The sequence below is a fragment of the Talpa occidentalis genome, unplaced genomic scaffold (assembly GCF_014898055.3).
Source record: "Talpa occidentalis isolate TD23 unplaced genomic scaffold, MPIMG_talOcc4v2.1 talOcc4.13, whole genome shotgun sequence".
In the NCBI taxonomy this organism is placed as follows: domain Eukaryota; kingdom Metazoa; phylum Chordata; class Mammalia; order Eulipotyphla; family Talpidae; genus Talpa; species Talpa occidentalis.
This window is the reverse complement of record NW_023601322.1, coordinates 59,220,293-59,232,599: the sequence shown is the minus strand read 5'-3', so window position 1 is coordinate 59,232,599 and position 12,307 is coordinate 59,220,293.

Here is a 12,307-nt window from a genome sequence, read left to right as displayed (position 1 = left end):
ATAAATGTACAACCCTCAGAGTGAAAGGGCATTTCCAGATCACCCATGTCATTGCTGGGAACTGAGGCGTGGGGTGCATGGGTGACAGACCATCTGGGGCCAGAATCCAGGTGGGCTTTGCTTCCTGAATATCTCTCCATGCAGCCTTTTCCACCCCAGCCCAGAGGGATACCGTAAGACCTCCCTTGCCGGTCTTCCTTTGATCCAAGGCTGTGACACCACATTGAGGGACTTGAACTTTAATCTAGAGCGATGAGACATCATGGCTGAATTTTTAGTCCAGAGAGCAATGGGGTCAGCTCTGGATTTCAGGTGGCCACTGCAACCCTCTAACTTAAGTGTCTAGAATGAACCGAAGGAAGTTAAAGTGGACCCTCAAACCACTAACTGTCAGAGATGAGATGAGTGGTGATTTCGATGACTTCTTCAAGCCCTCACTGATCTCTTCTGATGCTTATAAAGTTGTTTCACCCATTTTGATACCTAACATGGACTCATACTTGTTAGGACTCTTTTAAGTTTGATAATACACAAATGTGACTCAAACTGGTTCAAGCTCAACGCTGTTAAACTGTCCGACATGGCATGTGGTCAGTATATGATGAATGAATAAATGAATGAATGGTTCTTGACTCCCAGATCACTGTTCTTTCTACTGCACATTAGGCAATACTGAACTTAAACCTAAATTCTATAACCTTAAATGCTCTAAAAGATCATCTATTCTGGGCTTGCACCCAACTCAGAAATCCCTTCTACCACATGCATGACAGACTTCCATTGGGCTGGTCTTCAGAATTCCCCAGGGTTAAGATACTTACTACTTTGAAAAGCAACCCATTATTTTGTAGAAAACAAACAACCCAGTAGATATGTATTTTAAACATCAGCTTTACTAAAGTATAATTTACACATGATAAAATGCACCAAGTTAAGTATAAAGTCCAATGTATTTGATAAACATACGCAGTTATGTAACTACCTCTATGATGTAGTTTAGAACGTTTCCATGATGTCACAAAGTTTGCTTGTTCTCCTTTGTAGTCAATCTGCTCTCCCTACTCTGGTCCTGTCACTATAATTTCACCTTTTCTAGAATTTCATTTAAATGGAATTATATGCTAGTCAGTGTTCTGAGTGTGGCATAGTCACTTAACAAAATGCATTTGAGATTCATCTATGTTGCTGCTCATGTCAGTACTTTGTTCCTTTTTATTGCTGAATAGTATTCCAAAGAATAGATATTACTACAATTTGCTCAATTTGTTTACTGAGTTCACCATTTGAGTTGTTTCCAGGTTTTGGTTACTAACAATTCTACGATAATTCATGCATACATTTTTGTTGTGGACACATTTTTAAAAGTTCCTCTTGAATAAATTCTTAGGATAGAATTTCTGGATCATATAGAAGGTATATAATTAACTTCTAAAAATCTGCCAAACTTCTTTCCAAGGTGGTATTATCTTATCCTTATGAGTTTACATTGCTGTTCATATTGTAGGAGAGTTCCAATTGTTCCACATTTTTCACAAACACTTTGAATGGTCAGTTTTCAAAATAGTCTATTGCATTGTGATCGTCACCTGTGTTGCCTAACAATTAAAGATATAGACCAACTTTCCATGTGCTTATTTGCTATTCATATAAAATACATATAATTTTGACACGCTATTTTCTGCTGTTAGAAATCTCCAAGCCCTATTGATTCAAATCAGTTTAATAAATATTCATTGATCCCATACTTTATGTCATTTACCATGAAGTCTGATGTACCTAAATAAATAAAGACCCAGTCCCTGGTCTTGATTTCCTCAGTTTCATAGGTATGGGGTGGTGGTGGAAATAGAAACTTTAAAGAGGAAACTTTCTCATACTCAAGGTGTTTGTGCATTAACAGCAATAAACCCAGGATACAGGGAAAAGCTCTGTCCCCATCAGGGTGATAGGGAATGGGGAAGGGTTTTTGGGGAAAGGCAGAGGACTCAGGGCATCTCCTTCCCTGGCTCTGAACTGTTGCCACAGAGATCAGGGTTGTTATTGCTCATTTATGGCTTACTCACTGAGCACCTCCTGTGGGCCACACATTGTGTTGGCTCCGGGGATGGCCATGAACCAGACGGACCTGGTTCCTGCCTCAGTATCTTATAGATTTACTTATAGTTTTGTCTTTTCCTCATGGCAACTTATATCAAAGACATATATACTTATCAAAGGATTGCTAACCAGCTAGAAAAATCCAAACAGATTTATGCATATTGTGTATGTTATATAATGTTAATTAGCTGCTTCATTAAGACGTCTTTTGTTGAAGATGGTATATGCTTGCATATGTAGAGGGAGAGACAGCATCCCACTATCTCATGTGGGTTACCTTACTGGCTGCGCCTGATCAACAAGAGGAGGTAGGATTGGTGCTGACACTGAGAGTGAGAGAGTTAGAAAACTGGCCCAAAGCCTCTCAAAAGTAGAGCCCCTCTTTGAACCCTAATCTTGGGATTTAAAGTACAAACACTGCTTTGTGCAGTACTGAGTACCATTGGCATATTTTTAGTACAATTTTAGAACTAACATACTAACTATAACCAGTTAAAATCAAGTTCCAAGGGATTATGGTTTGGGTTATTTTCCAAATACCGAACCCAAATCCCTCCTTCAGGCTACTAAGGCCACCAAGGTCAGAGCAGCCTCTGCAGAGAGATTCAGAATCCACGGCCTGCCCCCTGATGCCCGCTGTTGTTCTGGGAGAGGCTGCCTGCGTTCTCACTGTTGGCTCAGTCAGTCTCTATTTAGTTTGCAAACACTTGGAGCAGTGCACAGTGCTGCGGGCAAAGGAGTGAGAGGTGTGGGAAGGGAGGCTCAAGACAAGGGGTTCAAATCGGCAATGCCATTTCCAGGCTGGATGACTCCACCAGGTAGCCTAGCCTCCTGCCTCAGTTTCCTCATCTGAGTAATGGGGATAATTATAAGAGTACCGATGCCATAGAATTACTGGGGGACATCAGAACACAAATTCAGGGGAGCCCTCCCCTTCAGCTGGGACTTGCTATCTTCTGAAGAAATGAAGGAATACAAGCACTTCACGCCCTGCTGGCCATTAACATCAATAAATGACGTAATGGCCAGTTTTTATATTTAATAATTGCACTAGAATTATCTTTATAAAGACTGAATTAAAGGAAATTTTAGTAGAGAACATATTAGCTAAAGTTAAAACTCAAAGATCCTGTTTCCTTTCTCCATTTTTTCTTCAAAACTTTATTCCTGTTTGGAAACTGCATTAAAATGATTATGAAGTGCCTCCCTGGTGGTGTAGGGGTTAAGTTTCAGTGCTACCACCACTGTGGTCTGAGTTCGATGCCCGGCCAGGGAGATAACCCACAGGGCACAGCAGACCTCTCCCGTCTCATCGGCTGCACCCCTCAGCAGTATATTTCAGTCAATCTGCCTGCTCTGCTCCCCACTCTGTCTCTGGTGAATCCTCCCACCACCCCCCATATCTCTGGCCTACACCCCAGTTCTTCTATGCAAAAATTTAAAAAAAATAAAAGATTGTGAAGAACTGGACAGTACACTAAGGAAGTCTAGAAAGCACATTGTTATATAAAATCCACCACTCAAACACATGAAGAGTTTTCATTCCTTCACATTGCCTCCAACTGTAGTTCAGGAATTTTTCCTTCTTTAGAATCGAATGACTTTGTGTCACCCTTTCAAAATGTTTTTAATTACCTGTACCCCAGTTCCCATATGCATAAATAAATCTTTAAAAAAATAAAAATAAAATATTTTTAATTATTTAATTTTACTTTACATCATGTAATGAAGTTGTTTGTGAACTTTATGCTTGTGATATCTAATGGTTTCATACCATAGAGTCCAGCCAGTAATTTACAGAAACTAACCCCCTGCAGGAAATTATATCATATTATGTCATAGCTTATTATATTCCACAAAACCTGCCAAAGTTTATTATGTAACATTTGCATAAAGCCACAATCTTGCAAGGTAAATGTTGAAGTTATCCCATTTCACAGATGAAGAAACTGAGGTTCAGTTAATTTAAAAGCTTGCCAACATTCATACTAGTGTTTCAGTTGCTATGTAACAAATTACCCCCAAATGTGGTGCTTAAGGCAACAACAAGCACTAGCTTGTTCATAATGTTGCCATATAGCTGATGCTTGGTGGGGCTGGCTCCTCTCTGCTTTGCACTGTACTGACCAATGTAGCTTCACTGGGACTGGAGGATACAAGATGGGTTTATTTGGATACGTGCTACCCCAGCAAGGGAAGGCTGAAGTGGCAGGGGACAAGCTGGTCTCTCTTTGATCTCTCCTGCTCCAGGGCCCCTTTCCACATGATCTGTCTAGCAGGTTAACTGGTCCTCTCCCATGAGGGGGTTATTGGCTTCCTAGCACAAGAAAGCAGACTCCAGTGTACCCTAAGCTTTGGCCTGAGGACTGGCACAACAGCCTCCTTGCTGCAGGCCCTTGGTCTAGGCAAGTTACAAGACTCAAGGGGAGAAAAATAGTCTCTGTCCTTGCTTGGAGGAGCAGACAGCATGGGAATGGGTAGGAATGTTGGCCGCCATCTTGATAGGACAAATAGACCTTCAAACACTTCCCCGCCTGACTCTAGACTCCAAACTCAGCCTCCCCAAGCCCATTCTACCTCAGTGAATGCTTTTGTCTGGCTACCCATTTTTTTCTCTTCACTCATTTTTAGGGTTAAAAATCAGGGAGACTTGGTCACATGGAGGCAAATCGTTGGATTCTGTGCTGGAACAAGTTAGCCTCTGCAACACAAAGTGATTTCACCAGCTTCTCCTTGAGCATAGCGCTCAAGTCCCCTCCCTCCACCCCACTCTTTTTTTTCACAAAGGAGCCCCAGCATCCTTTTTATTCATTTATTGTTGTATGTACTTTGACTGGAGACATCGTGGCTCCTGCTATGGAGAAGCTCCTCGGGACTTTTGTGTGACAACGAATCCAGCAAAGAGTCACGATGGTCAGCTGCTCCTGAGCTAGGCAGGATTGTGTTCCCTGGGGGGCATGGGCACTTGGGAAAAGTAATTTGCTGACCTTGATTTTTCACAGAACATGGGATATAGCAGAAGGAACATGACTCCGATTTTCCAGATTTTGCTTCACCTTTTGAAATGTAACCAGGTGCCCTGGCTTGCAGTCCCAGCTTGCATCTGTTGTCCCACGTCCTGTCCAGCTAAACTGTCCAGGGCAAAAGCCTTCCAAATTGGACAATAAGTTATTTGCTTCCCCTACCTGTCACAGAAACTTAGGAAAGACATCTCTTCTCAACTCAACTTCCTCATCTGTAAAGCAGCCCTGAGCTCAACTTCCTCATCTGGAAAGGCAGCCCTGTTACTGATTTCACACTGACTTTAATAGCATCCTGCCATGTGGCAGGAACTATCCTGGACAGAGGTTCCTGCTCTCCTGCTTACTTGTCTTACAAATAGACAAACATGATCATTTCAGAGATTTGATTTGTATCAGAGAGATGGCCTCTCCGAGAAGGTGAGGTTTGGACTATGGCATAAAGAACGAGAGCAGACCACAAGAGGAGTGGTCTGAACTGAGGCAAGAGTATTTCTGGTCAAGGGAAGAGCAAGTGCAAAGGTCCTGAAACAGGAGAGAGCTCATTATAAGAAACAGAATGGAGCTCACGAGTAAGGTTAAGTTCCATAAACGGTGAAGAGTCCCGACAGCAATTATCCTACTAGAAGCTTTTAAAATACTCGCCCAGCTTTTGTCTTAAAGAATTCTTAAAATAATCCTGAAAAGGTTTGAAGCGGGAGGTAAAGAAGTATTATTCATCTTGCTTATGCAACACAATATTCTTATGAATTGTCTTTGTGTCTTTTTCCAAAATGGTGCCACTAGATTTTCCTACCTAAATTTAACTTCAGATTTTTTTTGCATGTTAGGAGTCTTTTGGGAAGTAGAGACATCTTTGTCCTCCTCTTTCCATTATGATATCTAATTTTGTGGTTGAGTCCACAGGTGGATTGCTTTTGCTCCTGTATTCATAGGAGCTGAAGAATGGGTATGAATTCTTCCTTAAATATTTGGTTGAAATCACAGTGCAGCCATCTGCGCCTGGCTTTTCTTTATGGATTTTTAAAGAATTACTAATTTAATCTCTCCTTGTTTCAAATCTGTTCAAATGTTCTATTACCTATTGAATTAGTTTTGATGGTTTGTGTCTTTTGAGGAATTTGATTATTTGAGCTGAGTATCCTAATTCATTAGCACACAGTTTTTCATAATATTCTCTGATAATTCTTTTTATTTCTGTAAGGCTGGTAGTTATGTCCCCTCTTTCATTTCTTACTATTTTTGCTCTTTTTTCCTTATGTCAATTATTTTTATCTTGTCAAAGAATCAACAATTGGTTTTGTTAATTTCCTCTATTGCTCTTCTATTTCATTAATTTTGGGTCTAACCTGGATCTTTGTTTTCTTCTCTTGCTTTAGGCTTAGTTTGGTTTTTCTTTTTCCAGTACTTTAAGATGGAAGGTTGTTGATTTGAGGTCTTCCTTTCTAATACAGGCATTTAACACTCTGCATTTTCTTCTCTCATGAAGACTGCAGTATAACTTCAGGAATCTGGGGTGTTTACCCACCCACCCCAAAGAGGCTGGATTAAAATAACCAGGTAGAGAATCAGGCGGTCTTTACCAGGTTCTGATACCAAAATTGCTAAGTGACATTGGATAAGTCCCTGCCCCTCTGGGGTTTTAGTTGTTTCTTACCTATAAAATGAAGGGACTGGACCCCAATGTCTCCAGGGAGATTCTATCCTGGCTTGGAGGACAGGCTCGCATCTTGTTTGTCTCTGTGCCCCTTGGGGTGGATGTCTCTTGTCTGTGCGTCTACTGAACACCCTTTCCCTCTGGCAAAGGTCTATAATTTCCCTCTGGAGAGACATCTCTCCCCTCATTGTATCTAGACCTTTTTCTGTGTGTCATGGACCCCTTGACAGTCTGTAGTGTCTAGGGACCCCTCCTTACATGAATGTTTTTAAAATTCATAGTATTGACTCCATGTGATTAAAAAGAAATCAATTATATTGAAATAGCTACATGATTAGAAAAACAAATGTATGACATAGTATGTATGTCCTCTTTCCTAACACATGAAATAAGAAGATCTAGTTGGTAGAATAATTACCATAATTTCATACTAGCGATAAACATAAACAATATTTTGAGATATCTATGACAACTGTGATATGAAGTGAAATACTTGTGGTTTCTATTAGTGACAAATTTATAAAAACTCTCCATACTACTATGAAATGTTTGCTACATTGTATAGAAGCAAAATCTAAATTTCCATGGGAGTTAGTGAAAAGAGAGAGATACATATTTTTTTCATTCATATTAATGCTCCCTAGTTAGAAAGCCTTGGTTTTGGGCTTAGAAACTGCCTCCCTGGTAGGCATGTAGGCCAGTACTGGACAGTCAGAGTAGGACTAGCTTCATAATGAGCCTTTGTCCCTCACGGAAACAGTCACTGAAGCCTGGACTTTTGCTGAATGACTGGGAGAGTTCCTTCTGCTGGGCTTGCCAAAAGGGATAGGTTTGGGCCTAGAGCATATTCCTGCCATCACCAGGCAAGAACCAGCCTCAATAGTGAAGCCAACGCAGAAGAAAGCAGCAGTGCGAAAAGAACATCCACATTTTTCTGGCAACATTCCTCCTTTCAACGTGTTAGTCACAGAGACCTACACATTATCTGGTAGCCCAGCATTTAGTTTTCCTGTTCATTGCAATCAAAGCCGTCACAACTAATACAAGTCCCTAAAGCTTAGGAGTGTCCCTGGCACCATGGTGTTTGCTCAGGAAGGAATGATGAATGAATTTCAAACAGTGTAACCACATGATTAATATTATTTGCTAAACTCACAATATGCAGATCTGTCTTGATTGTGTATTGAAAGATGAAGGCTATATACACAAAATAAGTATTCTGGCGGCTTTTGTTGGTTAAATGAATAAAGGAACTCATTCATTGTCATTATCTCCTATCTTAGCTCTGTATAGTATTCAGTGACATAACCCAGCCCATGGAACCACCTGGACAACACAAATCTAGAATCACAATGGACCAGCAGTTACAAATCAAGTCTGTGGGACACTTGCACTGAAGAATATCGTGCAGTGATTTATTTATTTATTTTTTATACAAGAGCTGGGGTATAGGCCAGAAGCGCGGGAGGGTGAGAGGATTCACCAGAAACAGAGTGGGGAGCAGAATAGGCAGATGGGCCAAAAGCACTGCTGACAGGAGAGGTCAGCTGTGCCATATGGAAATCTCCCTGGCCAGCCAGGAATCGAACCCTCGCTGCAGAATTGAACCCGCGCTGCAGAGGCTGCGGACCTCTTCACAGTGGTGTGCTCAACCCACTGCGCCACCAGGGAGGCCCTATCATGCAGTGATTTAAAGGAATAATGGAGATCTTTGTCAACATGGAAAAACCTCTGAGACATATAAGAAAGAAATGACAAAACAATTACAGTAAAATTGTATTTTCATTAGAAACAAAATCTCCCAAATAAAACTTTGAATTTCTCTATAGTCATAACGAGTACATAGGAAAGGTCTGGATGGTCACTCATGAAACACTAGTAGCGGATACCGCTGGGGTAGTCTTGCCCTCTGTTGCCATTTTAGATGAGGATACTAAATTTAGATGTTGCCATTTAAGGGTCAGTGGCTATCTCTTTAAATGTTACCATTCTGGTATAACTAAATAAATGAACAGATAAAATTTTAAAACTTCTGATACACATCCTGGTAGAATTTACATCTATGTAGAAATAATACCTCTCTGGTAATGTTCACCTCTCTGGGCTTTTGGTTTCTCCATTGACCAAGTGGGCACAAGGAGGGCCTTGCCTGCTTGGGGTGTTTTTGCCCAGTCCTTCCTTATCTCCATGCATGTGTAGTCATTTGTAAGGTTTAAGCGTGTCGACCAAAATGGCCTTTGCAAACATGAGAAACTAATTGCTAACTTGATTGCTGCTTAATGTCCCTCACTTGCTGATTTGGAAGCCCTTTCATTCCATGTAGCATATGAAAGAGAAAGTAGCATATGAAAGATTTGCGAAATGTAGCCCCTGAATGTACTGGGGCGTTGTAGGGTAAAGAAAATATCAGGCTTTTCTGCCCTTCCGCCATCAGGATAGATGATGGATCCTTGTCCTGAATGCATGCCTGATGGCGGGCACCTGGAATAGGGTGTGGGCATAGGTAGATGGGATTCAGCTGAGCTAAGATTGTGCTTTTAAGGGCGGCGTCACGGGGACGCCAGCAGCACCAGCAGCAGCAGCGGTAGCAGCCGAAGCCGAAGCAGAAGCCGAGAAGCAGCAGAACGAACGCTAGAGAGCCCAGATAGAGTGAAGACTTGCTGGGGGCTGGGAGGCTGGCAGGCCTCCCAGGCCCCCAGCCAGCACCCCTGCCTGCCATATGCCTGGTGAACCCCTAATAAAAAACCTGCAAAACTACTGAGGACTCTGACTCCTCCTTTACCCGGTCTGCATGGGATCAGAAAACCTGCACTGTGTCCTGTCCTGCCCCTACAGGCGTTCATAGGTCAGCCTATAGGAGGAAGAGGGTGCTGGTTAACAGAGGGGAATGGCTGGTTTGTGGGACACTTCCCCTACGGCCAACTCTGAGACCCTTGAATGACATCATCTATGTCATTCATTCCCAAGCTCAGCCCTGAGAAGTTTGTCTTGTGGAAGCTGCTCAGGTGCTGCACACGGTCCTGGAGCCCTGGCTCACAGTCCTGGCTGGTCGTGGCCTCATGCACATTGTCTCACCTGCCCAGTGTTGGCTTCTGTGGACTGTGCTACCCCTCCTGGGTTCTGCAGTTCTGTTGTTAAAGGGAGCTAGGAGGTGGCATTCAGAATTAACAATGTAAAGTGGGGAACTTTTTAGTTCCTCTTGACTGGTGTCCTTGCCTCCTGGGCTGCAGGGCGGGGCAGCCCAGTGAATTCGGGGTGGGAGGAGAGCGGGAGGCAGGCCAGCCTGATACAACAAGCCTGGAAAGAAGCTGAAGATAGAAAAGAGTGACGACTCCCTGGTCTGGGTTATAGACTCACAGAGTGTGGGTGGCTGGCAAGTAACCTCAGTGATGATCAAGACTCATGTCCTAGCTCCCTTCCTCATCCAATGAAAATTTACTGGGCAGTGGACTAGAATGTGGGCAGGGCTGGCAGCTGTTGTGTTCACTGGCACCAGGGCAGTGGGCAGCACATAGTAGGTATTCATTAAACTTCTGTTGCATGACGGGCATTTTCAAGGTGCAGAGTCATCTAGGGGAGCCGACTTAGGGCAGATTTCTGTCTCCCCGGATGACTTATTGAAAGGCAACCTCTGGCCACGGGGTGCAGATGATCCTCGTGCCCTCTAGAGTTGAGAGCGCACAGCTGTACTGTCTGAAGAAAGCATCCTCCTATTGTTGGAAGGGAGAAAATGCTGACGTTATAATTTTTGAGCATTTGGTGACTATGAGGTTCAAGTCAAATAGGTTCCTCTTGCCGTATCTGTTTCCGCGGTAGCTGGAGGAGCCTGGACTTCACAAGGGGCACACACAGGGCTGGCTCACACTAATCTTGGGAGAGGTGAGGCCAATAAAAAGGCAGAGAAGATAGGAGTCGAGCCATATGTAGTTCAAGTTTGGCATTATTATTGCCCTTCACTTGGAAGTCATAAAATAAGACATGGGCCATCGTTCCAGCTTCCTGGGAGTAGACGGCTGTCTTTCTCAGCTCCTTCAAGGGCCTGGGGCTTGCACTATGCACAGACCTGGGGTCCCATCTCAGCTGTGTCTCTAACTGCTTAGTCTTGAGCTAATCACTTTAACCCCTTTAAGCTTTAGTTTTGTCAGTCATCACATGGACATCATTCTGCCCACTGCTCAGGGCTGTTGAAAATGACCTGAGAGGTTATAAATTCGGGCACCTGGCGCATGTCTGGTACCGAAAGACTGCTGATTTTGGCTGAATCCTACAAACTGCCGAACTGTCTGAGCTGGGGATTCCCTAGGGGTTCATGTAGCCCAGCTCTTGCTTTTCACAGGTCAGGAAACAGTCTCTGAGAGGGGAAGCAATTGCACGTGATCACATAGCACCTCAGGTTTCCTGAGGGGTTCTAATCTCAATGAAGTGCTTCACATTCCTCCAGGGGCTAGACAGGGTGATGAGGCTGAGACTCTGTGGGTGGCCTGGGATGCAGGAATTCCTAGGATAAGATGCTTTTGGGAAGGAAGCTGGATACCTCAAGCGGAGGCTTTCTCACCTTTCTGAGGGCACACCGATTAGTAAGACAGTCCCTAAGTCAGGCAATTTGTGGTTTTTCTGTCAACACTGGAGTTTTAAAGACAAAGTCTTTGGCAAGTGTTGCTGAGGTCTTCCCTGTGAGGTCCTGTATGGCACCGCAACTCTATAAGGCCAAGGCTGGAGATGGCTGCCCTTGAGGACACTTTGAATCTGGCCTTGGGACTGGAAGGGGACTGACACCTGTCCGAGGTGGCTGGATCTGGTAGGGACATCTCTGGAAAGTGTCCTACGGGCTGACTCTGGCATCCATGGGTAGGTGCAGAAAAACGGGCCAAGGAGAGCTCAAGTCCCTGGTGCTAGTGGCCATGATGCAGGTGGCGGTGGGTGATGGTGACAATGAGGTAAGCATGCCTATCTGCCAGGTGTAGGGCCAGGCAACTTATTTTATGTGTTGATTTCATTCAGTGCTCACCAGATGCCTACTGACACTCAGAGAGGTTATGCGAATGACCAAGGGCACACAAGAGGGAGCACCAGGATTCAAGCCTAGCTCTTGGAGCCCAAGGTAGCCGGCAGCTTCTAAGTGGTAGAAGGAAGGAAAGTAACATTGGCTAGTGCCTTCAAGGGATGTGTATTTTATCCCCATTTTCACAGATGAGAAAATAAGACTACAGTTTAGCATTTTCCCCATGAGGTCTGGCCCCGTGCCAAGCACTTTACATATATTATCTCCCCATTCTTCGTAACATCCCTATGGAGTAACTTTCTGATCCCCATTAATGTAGATAAGGAAACTGAGGCCAGAGCCTAAAAGATTTGTAGGAATTCAAAACCCGTCCTTAACATATGGAGCTGCCTAATATTGGAACAAGACGCAGAGGGCTGGACCAGGACTCAGGGCTCCTGCCGCCCAAGATGTAGGCTCTTTGTTGGAATTCACTGTTCCTTAAAAGTGTACTGGCCTAAAGCCGACAGACTGAAATCACGCCCGTGGTTC